Consider the following 11,014-nt stretch of genomic DNA (forward strand, 5'->3'; position numbering starts at 1 on the left):
GGCGAAATGAGTGGTGCAAGTAAGAAAAAAGTGTGTCATTATTTGGAGGAATATTTAATAATTTGGTCTGATACCTGCTGCACACAATGAACAATCACTTTTTTGTCTTTTATGCCAATAGTGCCTGACCAATGAATCGATTAAACAAGTTTGTCTGGTGGCACATTTGAGGGCAAAACATAATGCTTACTATCGCTAAATCTGGGAAAAGATCATGGGGAGGATTTAATTAAACCATCAATATCAGCATTTAAAACAGTTCTAGGAAAAGATGACAAAGACATTAAAGCTATGTCACTAAGTAACAATACTTTTAGCAGAAGAACAGATGAAATGAGTGAGGATATTGAAATACAACTTATTGAAAAGCTGAAAACAAGAAAATTTTTAGAAGCAGTCAGGCTCTGTACTTATAATATATGTAAGATATATTGATAACGTAATTTTGCCAAAGAAATGTTTTTCTGTCAATTATTAGAAAGCACTACTACCTCCAAAGATATTTATAATAAGCTAAACAATTACTTAACTGTCAAAAATATATCCATGAAAAATATAGCATCTTGTGCTGCAGATGGTGCTTTTAATATTATGAAATGATTAGAAAGTACCACTACCTCCAGACATATGTATAATAAGCTAAACAATTACTTAGCTGTAAAAAAATATAATATGATGAAGAAAAAGTGTTGCTTAAAACTGATGAAAGACGAGAATCCAGAAATGCTTTTTGTGCATTGTGTTATTCATACGTATAATTTTCATAGGGAAAACATGGTAGCTAAGAGCATTTCACCTGTTCTTAAATGAAGTACTAAAAGCTAGTGTCAAATGTGAACATCTCTTCAAGTTATTTTGGGAAGAAAAAAAATAAAGACTATATGAGACTTCACACTGAAGTAAGACAACTGTCAAATGGGTACTGCTTGAAAAGGTTTATGAAACTATTTGATACTCTTAGTTATTTTTTAAGCAACAAACCTGAAATGAAAAATCTGTTAACAGTGGAAAAGCATTTGTGAGTTATTTAGCTGATATCTTTGAAAAATATAGTAAAAAAAACTCCAAAGAGCAAATAAAACTATTCTCGTTACAGAAACGAAAATATTTGGTTTCTCTACCATTTTTGGATTATGTCGAGCATATACAGTCAAAAGTCGTTAATTCGGACACCCATAATTCGGAATGATCTATAATCCGGACCTCAAAACTAAAAACTTTCTGCGCATGTGTTTCTAGGCGTTTACGCGTGTGCGTAAGACCTTTTACGACTGCTCATATGAGTGTGCGCAAGTGCAGAATACGTTTTCGCGTGCGCGTTTTATGTACAATAGATGTATAAGCTAAATAATTATCTATTTGAGTTAATGTTGATGATTGCGTTGTTTCTTAATTTTCGAATTGGATCCGGCTTATTATTTTTTGCAGACTGTAAGAGCAATTTTATAAAAGTAAGTTTAAACTTTCGATTATATCAAATAGAATTTCCGATATATATTTGTTAATATGTAAAGGATCTAAAGCGAAAGTATGTTTTGAAATCCGAAATCTGTTTATCAATTTCACGCTGCTCTCCGGGGAGAACGCCGCGGCGGGCGCGTAATGAATTGGAAGTTGATCTGTCAGCACAATCCTTATCTTCAGGGCAGATGTTTTTATTTTATTTGGCTTATAATTCCTTATCAAATGTAGTATTTCATCTCGATGTGCTCCATCTTTGATATGATTTAAAACAAGTTCCTCGTCATTATAATTCGCTTCCGATAACGAAGAAAGTGACAGAGGTTATTGAAAACGAAAAAATTTCGATTGACAAATTAGTCAGTATTCTCGACACAGCAATTATAGGACTTGAACAGCGGAACTTTGTAACTGAACAAGAAATTATGTCTGTTTAAAAGAATTAAAAAGAAAGTATTATCACATGAAACAAAGCAAAACTTAAGCAACTTACATTGAAAGAAATGTTTAATAAAGTAAACAAATAAATATTAAGCTTTTTCTTTTTGCAAATTTTGATACCCTTTAGATCATAATTGTTCTTTATTTCATAAATTACGGTTTCATACTTTTAATTTTAGAATTTCTGCATGCCATCTTACGAGATTTAAACTGATGATCTATAATCCGGAATCGCCGAAGTCCCGACGAGTCCGGATTAACGACTTTTGACTGTATTCACAATAAAAAGTTTGAAAAGTTTGATTGGCTCCAAAATTGAGAAGTAACTGATACAGCTATTCATGTTATTGCCAATCATCTGTAAATTTTATCAGCTGATTTAAAAGAAAGATTTAATGATTTGAAAGAAATTAATTTCCCAATGTGGATGATGCAGCATATGTTAGTGAATTTGGCTGATATTTCAAATATGCAGTATCAAGAACTCGCAGAAATGTAAAATGAGGAGTAAAAACTTTATTTGATATTAAATAGGATTATATTAATTGAAGCGATGGTATGGCTTTGTGAGGAAACTGAATTCAAATATCCAAATGCAGTAATATGTGCAAGAGAACTACTATTGGTACCACTTCCATCTTCATATTTAGCTGAATGTGGATTTAGTGCCATAAATGATTTACTGATTAAAATAATCAGCTATATGTAGTAAAACTGGGGGGGGGGGTTACTTGAAACCAAAGTTAAATTCGAACCTGCCATAAAATCTCCTTGCAGCAAGCATCAAGTGCAGGGATCTCACATAATTAAATAATTACTAATACTTAAAATAATATAGAAAACACTTTCATTAAAATTATTCTGTACTTGAATTTCAGTTCTCCATTATATGTTTTGAAAATTTACTTTTTGTTTTTGCTCAACAAAATTTCCTAGTGCTTTCTTCCTAAAACCTATCATTCGAGTTTCTTTCATGAACATTTCATTTTTTGAATATTAAAAATTATGTATATGCTAGGGTAAGCATAATAATTTTAGAGAGGATTAGATGAGGCATAGAGTGAAAAAGTTTGGGAAACACTTCTATAATTGCATTCTTCAGAAATTAAATTATTTTGATGATATTCCTTTCTTGATTTCTGCACGATAAAATTAGTTGAAAAAAGGAAAGGAATGCAGTAATTATGCATTTGCATCATCTCTCCCAAGCAAAGGTTATGTAGAATGAAATCGGTCTTTGATCAATCCAACAATCAGAATATTAGAAATCTAATATTTGCTTGTGATGTAGCAATATACTACTAAGAATCACAAAATTGAATGAAAAGAAGGTGTATAAAAATTGCTCGCATGTAATGTATTTATTGCACCTTCATGTCAGCCGTGATTTGTGTTCCAAGACAGTGTTGGTTTAGTTTGTGTACTGTGTTTGTATTTAGCTGACACTTTTAGTTATTTGCTTATTGGAACATGACTTATTTAATGTGTAGTCTTTTTAATTTTTGTTTGTTCTTCATGAACTTTGTCATAACAACAGTTTTCGTTTAAGAGATATTAACACTTTTTTATGCTAAATTATATTGCCTTTTACTGCTTTTAAAATAAAATATAACGATCAAGATGCTCGAAAATGTTTAAAAATCCTAATAATCTTTAAAACATTTTCGTTGTATGGAAATATAAATGATTCCTCTTTATAGAAAAGATAACAATCCATATAAGGGAAATAATATTTCCTTTTGTAATAAATTATTCGTGAGGAAAATGCTGTTTCATGCATACATTCTACATGGGGCTGATGCTGTATGTGCAACAGGATTAGATTGTCAGAATCCTGAAGATGTATACACGTCTGATTATTCTTTTTATAAGTTTATTCTGAGCTCACATATGGTGTTTCACTGTGGCTGGAATTTTGCCATCGATTTTTAAACTACTTCTTGCTAAGCTGTTGAGTTCAAATTTTGTAAATAAATTATAGGTTGATGACAATGCAATATAGTAAAGTTTTTTTTTCTTCCAAAATTAGGTTTAGATTTTATTATTTGATGTTTCGGATCGAACATTTAACAAACTAAACAGATCAGAATTTTACCATCGATTAGAGCGGTAAAAAATCATTAAATTGATACTTGTGTGAAAATTGTAACTTAGTTTCTGAATTTTGGTGAATTTTTGTAAATCGATTTTTTTTAGACTGACATTTGATTTTAAAGTTTCAATATCTAAAAATTTGCTGAATATAATATTTTGACATTTTCAAAAATTATAATACAAACTTTTTGCTTACTTTTAAAACAATAATAAAAATGTTTTCAACGTTTTTTTTTAATGTGTTGTAGTCGGAAGGAGGCATGAGAAAAAAGTGTTTTAAGTTTGGCATCTTGGTGCGCTCAATGACGGCAATATATTTTTTTTTCATTTTAGCAAATAAAATGCTCATTGTAACATAGTCATTATATCCAATTTCCGAAGCTGAATATTCTAAGCGATTTTTTCATTCTCTGAATGACGTTTAGTTAATTTCCTTTACTTCATAATTTGCTTACAATTTACTGCTTGTGTTTTAATAAAGACTGAAAATTTCTTCATTGATAGCATTTAATTGAGACTAAAAAAAGCAAAATAAAATACAATTATAAAAAAAGTTCTTATGCAATAAGCTTTTACTTAAAATGGATTTGATAACTAACGCATTAAAAGGAGAAAAATGATTTATCATACAGTTTAATAGGAATAATAGATCAAATTATTCTATTTACAGAAATCTACAATTTTATATCATGGATAATAAAAGTGTGGAGTACCTAAATAATAAAATCTATTAATTTAATTACATTGTGAGATGTATGAGCCATTATCTTTTTGAATTTATCGCGGAGATGCCATGCTTTTATTATTTGCGATATAAAATTGCTGGTGAATTCTGTAAATATAATTATTTAATCTATTATTCCCATTAAACTATATAATAAACTATTTTTCTTCTGTTATTGAACTAATTATCATACCCATGGAAAAAAAAAAATGGTTAGAGTTCCTTAAGTTGTTTCTTACTTTATTATAAAAGTATTGGATGAGCAAAGGGACAAAGAAAGTTATTTAGACATTTTATTGCATTTGTTCCATAAAAGTATGGTAAGAATGGAATTTACTCACAAATAAATTTTACATTTAAAAAAGACTTAATTTCTTTTGTTGCTTCTTTTAATTTAGTGAAGTGTATATTAAAATTTTCATATAATTTTATTTTTCACTCAAAGTGAAAATGTGTTAGCTGTAAAATGTCAAAACATTTTTGAATGGCATTTTGTTAAGTGATAGTTCATTCCAGTAGTTGAAATAATAACAAATATGACTAAAATTAAAAGCTCAATATTCATAATTACTATTACGTTTTAAAAATGTATTTAAAGTGCGTTAAAATATATTTTATATATAAAGTGATTTAAAAATTCTATGTATTCTCAATCCTTGCTTTTTAAAATAATAAAACTTCTGATAAGCCTTGATGTTTTGTTTACCATGCAAAGAGTGGAAAGTCAACAACCAAACAAAGTTAGTAGTAACCAAAATATTTGCTTCTTGACTTTGCCACCTATTTATTAGTTGCATGATGCACAGTTGTAGTTGTGTCCCTAGCTGTTTTTTTATTGGCCATCTGATTTTAAACATGTGCATGCAAGACTTTTTCAATTAACTGCATATCTGGTGAACTTGTTATTTTGCTGAAGAGAGTGTTTTTTGATAACTGAATATGTCTGTTTCTGTAACTATATTTGTCTCAACTGAAAAGTTTAAATAAATGGATGCAAGTGTGATCCCTATCCGTCTTTTTTTTTTTTTTTTTTTTTTTTAGCCTAGAGAGGCAATTTGCCAAGAAGGGCTATTAATTTCATTTTGCCATTTTGAGTCATTCACAATAAAGTGGTGTTTCACTTTTCAAATTGTTGACATCAAATATTAGAGCCCTGCATTATATTTAAAAAATTAAATAATGAAGAATCTGCATGAATGTATGCATGTTTCTCGAATTGTGAAAAAGCAGCAGTACCTAGAGACATCAAATTTTGAATGATGTAGTCCTCCACTTGAATATGGGCATCTGGAAAGCCCAAATTTGGAATTTGTTTTATGATCTATTTCATATTTTGTAAAACTTCAACGAATTTTTGATAAACAAACTCGATTTCAAAGTGAATAATGGCAATACTGTACTGCCGGAGGAGGGGGGGATTTATCTCTTGTACACAAGACTGTGTATCGAAAATTCTAAAGATATGCTGTTTTTAAATATTTTAGGATATTGCTGTTGAATTGAATCTCTTGGTTTAAGTACGAATAACATGATATTTAATAAATAAAGGTAACACACAGAACATTAAAAAAATTCCCTTTTGATATAAAATCTCAAAAGCTTTTAGATTTTTTTTATGAATGTAATTGAAAAATTTCAGATTATATTTCAAGTACAAAGAATTTAATATTCGAAGTTTGTACGAAAATTAATGGAGGGGTATTAAATATATAAAAATAGTAATTTGATCTTATTATACTGGAAATTAAATGGAGCTGCTATCAAATAATAAAATATTTATGAATGCCTTTGAATTGCAATGTTGGGCATGGGGATGTAATTTCATAGCAGTTAGCTCTGTGCTTCTTATGGATGAATAATTTAAGTGACAAAGTAAAATTGAAACTGAATGCAGGTATAACATTAATAAATCAAAGTTTAATAATGAAAAACTGATGATAAATGTAATACCACATTTCCTTATGCATATCCATCTCCTTCTAGCTTTTTAGCACCAGGTTCTGAAAATACAAGAAGTTTTCGCCTAATTATCCTCTTTCTCAATGCTTTCAGAAAATGGGTACCTTTAAAGTATAAAATGGATTCCTCTCGGTAGTAATTATTTTCATCTTACTAAGGCAAAATCTCGCAAGCTACTTCCAACTACCTGTTGAACCTTTTGCGAGCCGATTATAAGATCCGACTCATCCCAGTGAAGCAACGGCTAAAAGAGTATCCAGTCTGTGATTTTACCGTATAATAAGTTATGGATGATTTGAGATCTGAGGAGTATCAAAAGACAACATGAACGAGCGAGATTCAAGTTACAGGGAAGTAGAAAGGAAGATATCTTTTTTGATATTACATTAATAATGTTACTGTGTATTCTTACTGGAATGTAGGTTTCTTTTTAAAGGAATAATATTGTGATAGTTAACTTGATATACTTTTCATTTGGTATGTTCTTAAACTGTATTCGCGTCCTTCGGAAGTTAACTTATTCACATAATTTTCCTCACTCGATTTTCAGGTAATAAAATCAGTGGGAAATGCTGTATAATTATTTCCGAAATTCTTCAACTGGCTAATAACCTGGAACAAAAATTTAAGATTATACACCTAATTCTGTTTTTACATGAATTTTCTTTACGCGAAGGATATTTCACAAGTGCACGTCTGTGTAGCCACCGAGGGAGTGGTTTCTAGGATGGACCAATGGGCATATCCAGTAATATTTCTGTCATGTCACATGACCTTTCTTATGCTTTAAGATTTAAACAAGATGGTTGAAAATATTCTGCCATGCAATTTTCTGTACAAAATAATTAAAACATCGTCGATTTCTTCTGAAACTTTTCATTGTGAACTGAGATCAGATATAAACAATTATGAATATTTCACTACCTGGTTGAAAGGATTTGAAATAAATACAAATGTTGGATACTCCGCAAAAATATCCAAGTGAAATATTACTTAATAAGTGGTAAATAAGACGAAGAAAGAAATATGTGGTAAACATCTGAGCCCAAATGCTATCTTTACATAAAACTATGCATATGAGAAAATATTTATACCAATTTCTATATAAATATAAGTCAGAACTTTTCATTGCAGTCTATATGAAAAAGATGTTCTAATAACCAATGCAGAATTTTATTCAAAGTGAACTTTACTAATTTGAATTCGTATACATTTAGTGTGTTAAATTTCACTTTTAGTAACTGCTCTCACTCTTACATGTACTGTCGACACAAGAAATACTCATCAAACTGAATGAATTTATCTTATTCACAACGAATATATTCAGTTTATTCACATATTAACTTTTAATGTTAACAATGGATATAATCAGATCATACACAATATGTTTTCTGAATCTTGCACTTTAAAAATCAACAGAATGCAAGCATTGAAATAAGAAAACACTAGATTCACAACACTTCCAGGCCAAAAAACTAAACACTTTAATTCTCTTAATCCACAGGTGTTAGTAAATGCATAATATTCTGGCTAATTGTAGCTTGAGTCATTTTCTCGATGTGAAGAGCGATAATATGCCGTGAACATCAATCCAAATATTAATGCGTGAAAAAAATTCGCGAAAGTGATATGTCAACGATTAATTTAAATATTAATGCGTGATAAAAAATCATGAAAGTGAAATGAGAGATTAATTAACCTCATAAAACGAAATCACTACGAGATTTTCTACTATTACGATATACATTTACAACTGCGAAACAAATGAAAATTAAAACGTAAACAACATATGCTCACAAGCTCAATGATTTAGCTCCACAAGAGCACTAGAAGCTCATTGGTCCATTTTCGAAACCCCTCCCTCGGTGGCTCCGCTGATGTGCACTAGTGGGGAATTTGATTTTATACGAATTAAAAATTAATATTTTGTTCTCTTTCTGCACATGCCATATTGGATTTAATGTGAACAGGTGAAGTCAACTTCTATGGAATTTTTTTTAAATTTCAATTTTAAGAAAAACAATTTTTGTTTCATAGTAGTCCATGCATGCACAAAATAGTTAATGGAGGAAAATGATTCGCCTCACCACGAAGAATAGTATTATATCACATTACTAAATTAAAAAATAAAAATACAGGAGCACGCGGAATTATTTGTTTCCAAGCTGTGTGTTTAGAGTTAAGAACTGAAACGAACGTTTTGTATGTACGTAAGATGTTAAGTATGTAGCTGTGTTTCAGAGCGAAAGAATTAGTGAAATTTGTGCACTTATAAATTTATTAATTTTGCTTCATCCATATTGTCGAAAACGTGATGAGGTTTCTGAGATAAGCAAAAAGTACACAGTTGGTTTTTATATCAATAAACAGAATTTTTAAGTTACATCTTAGAATTTTAAAGGAAGCTATTATCATTATGGAAGTTATACAATGCAAGTAACTTCCATTGTTATCTTCTTTGTAATATTGAGATTTATTTTATATGCGTGTTTCTGTGACTGAAGTTATGAATCAATTAAAGAATTCTTTTTTAAAATCTTACAGATAGTGAATAGTGAAACAAATCGATTAGAACTGATAGTTAAGCAAACTATACATTATTATATTGAAATACAGTAGAACCCAGATATAACGAACTTCAAGAGCCGAAGATGGGTTCGCTATATCTGTTTTGATGAAAAAAAAGTGAATTCAGTGTCTCACAAAAAATTTTACGAAAACAAGAAAAGATGTTGTCGAATCTGCCTTTAACTTTTGTTTAAGATATGTATGGTTGTAAAGGAAAGAGTTCAGTATTTTTTTGTAAAAAATATCGCATCTCTTTAAAAAAGTCAAAGAGTGCAAAATCACCATTCGGAGGAGAGAACTTGGGTAGCATTTAAACAAAACAACTTATAAAGATAGAAATTTTAATTTTCTAAAAGGCGAATCGACTATATAAGCTAATTTCATGAGATTCAGTACTTTCCTGGAAGTGCGAAAATCAAAAAATTTCCATCATAATATGTCTTGAATAAAGTCCATGTCTGACAATCAGTCAAAAAATTTGAGTGGAATCAAATTTTTTGATAATTGTTATATTCTTTGATTTAAGGTCACATACACTATACACAAAGAACGACATATGATGTCCTAAGATTTGCTTACTGTGTCCTTGTTCTTCTAGATTAGGTATCGCACCAGTTTCACAGTCTTTTTTCGGTATACAGAGAAAAGTGGGGTTGAGCATAAAAGAATAATACATAATGTAAAAGTGTTTTCCTTTATGGATGGAATGTGCATATTAAGGTCCTGGACCTTAATATGCACATTCCATCCATTAAGGTCCTGGACCTTAATATGCACATTCCATCCATAAATTTAAACGTGGAATATTTGAAAGGTGGTTTTTATTATTATATTAAAATTTGGCAAACTACAGAAGTTTCAGTCGATGATATCCATGTAGTTCGCTATATCCGATTTCAGACCTCTGGAAGTTTGCTAACCGTATAAAATAACATTCAGTGTATAGGTAACTGAACAGGACCAAAAAGTTCATTCGTTATTGAATAGAACTATAGTAAAATCTTTTGCTCTTAATTTTGAGCTGTACTTTTTCTAAGTTTATAATTCTGGGATCATGCTATTTATCGCGAATTTTAAACAACATACGCTTAATATCCGAAAGCTTTGTGTATCGAGCTCCTTTATAAACGAGGAAAACTGCACCTGCCGTTCCTGAGGAAACACGGAAGAGAAGTAGTACGTACATAACAAGATCGAGTTCACTAGAGCAAATTGTTTTCATTATATCTCTCGCTTCATTTCCTCCAGGGCAGATTTTCCTCTTAGACGAGCCTCACTAACCTCAAGTCTATTGGATGTGTTCTCCGACTCAGCTGATATGACTTCTGTAAAGAGTTGGAGCGGAATTTTCGCTTGTCTTTGCTATAAAGTTAGTTGTTTGCAGTGTTACGAATTCTCTATCGTGAAGTGGTATTATTCCAAATTATTTTTCCACAAATCAAGAGGGCTTAACTCTAATTTCGTATTGTTACGGATTTTGTATTTAGTTTGCTATTTTTAGTAGAATTGTATTTAAAATTGTTTCATTCCCTTCAGCAATGCAGTGCGTGACTAATTTTAAGAGAAAGCTCCGCCGAAAAAGTAAAAATACAGGAGCACGCGCATTTAATAAGTAGATATTTCGTAATTTATATTTAAATTGAATAAATGCAATTGTGTGTTAGCTGTAAATGTAATTCTACTCTTTTGCTTTCATAAAACCTCTAGAAAATAAAAATTACCAGAATGTTCTCGTGCACGATTAAAAAGCCGGAGAAATACATCTCA

This window comes from Stegodyphus dumicola, chromosome 12 (assembly GCF_044657685.1).
Source record: "Stegodyphus dumicola isolate Sdum_Otavi_A_Nest chromosome 12, ASM4465768v1".
In the NCBI taxonomy this organism is placed as follows: domain Eukaryota; kingdom Metazoa; phylum Arthropoda; class Arachnida; order Araneae; family Eresidae; genus Stegodyphus; species Stegodyphus dumicola.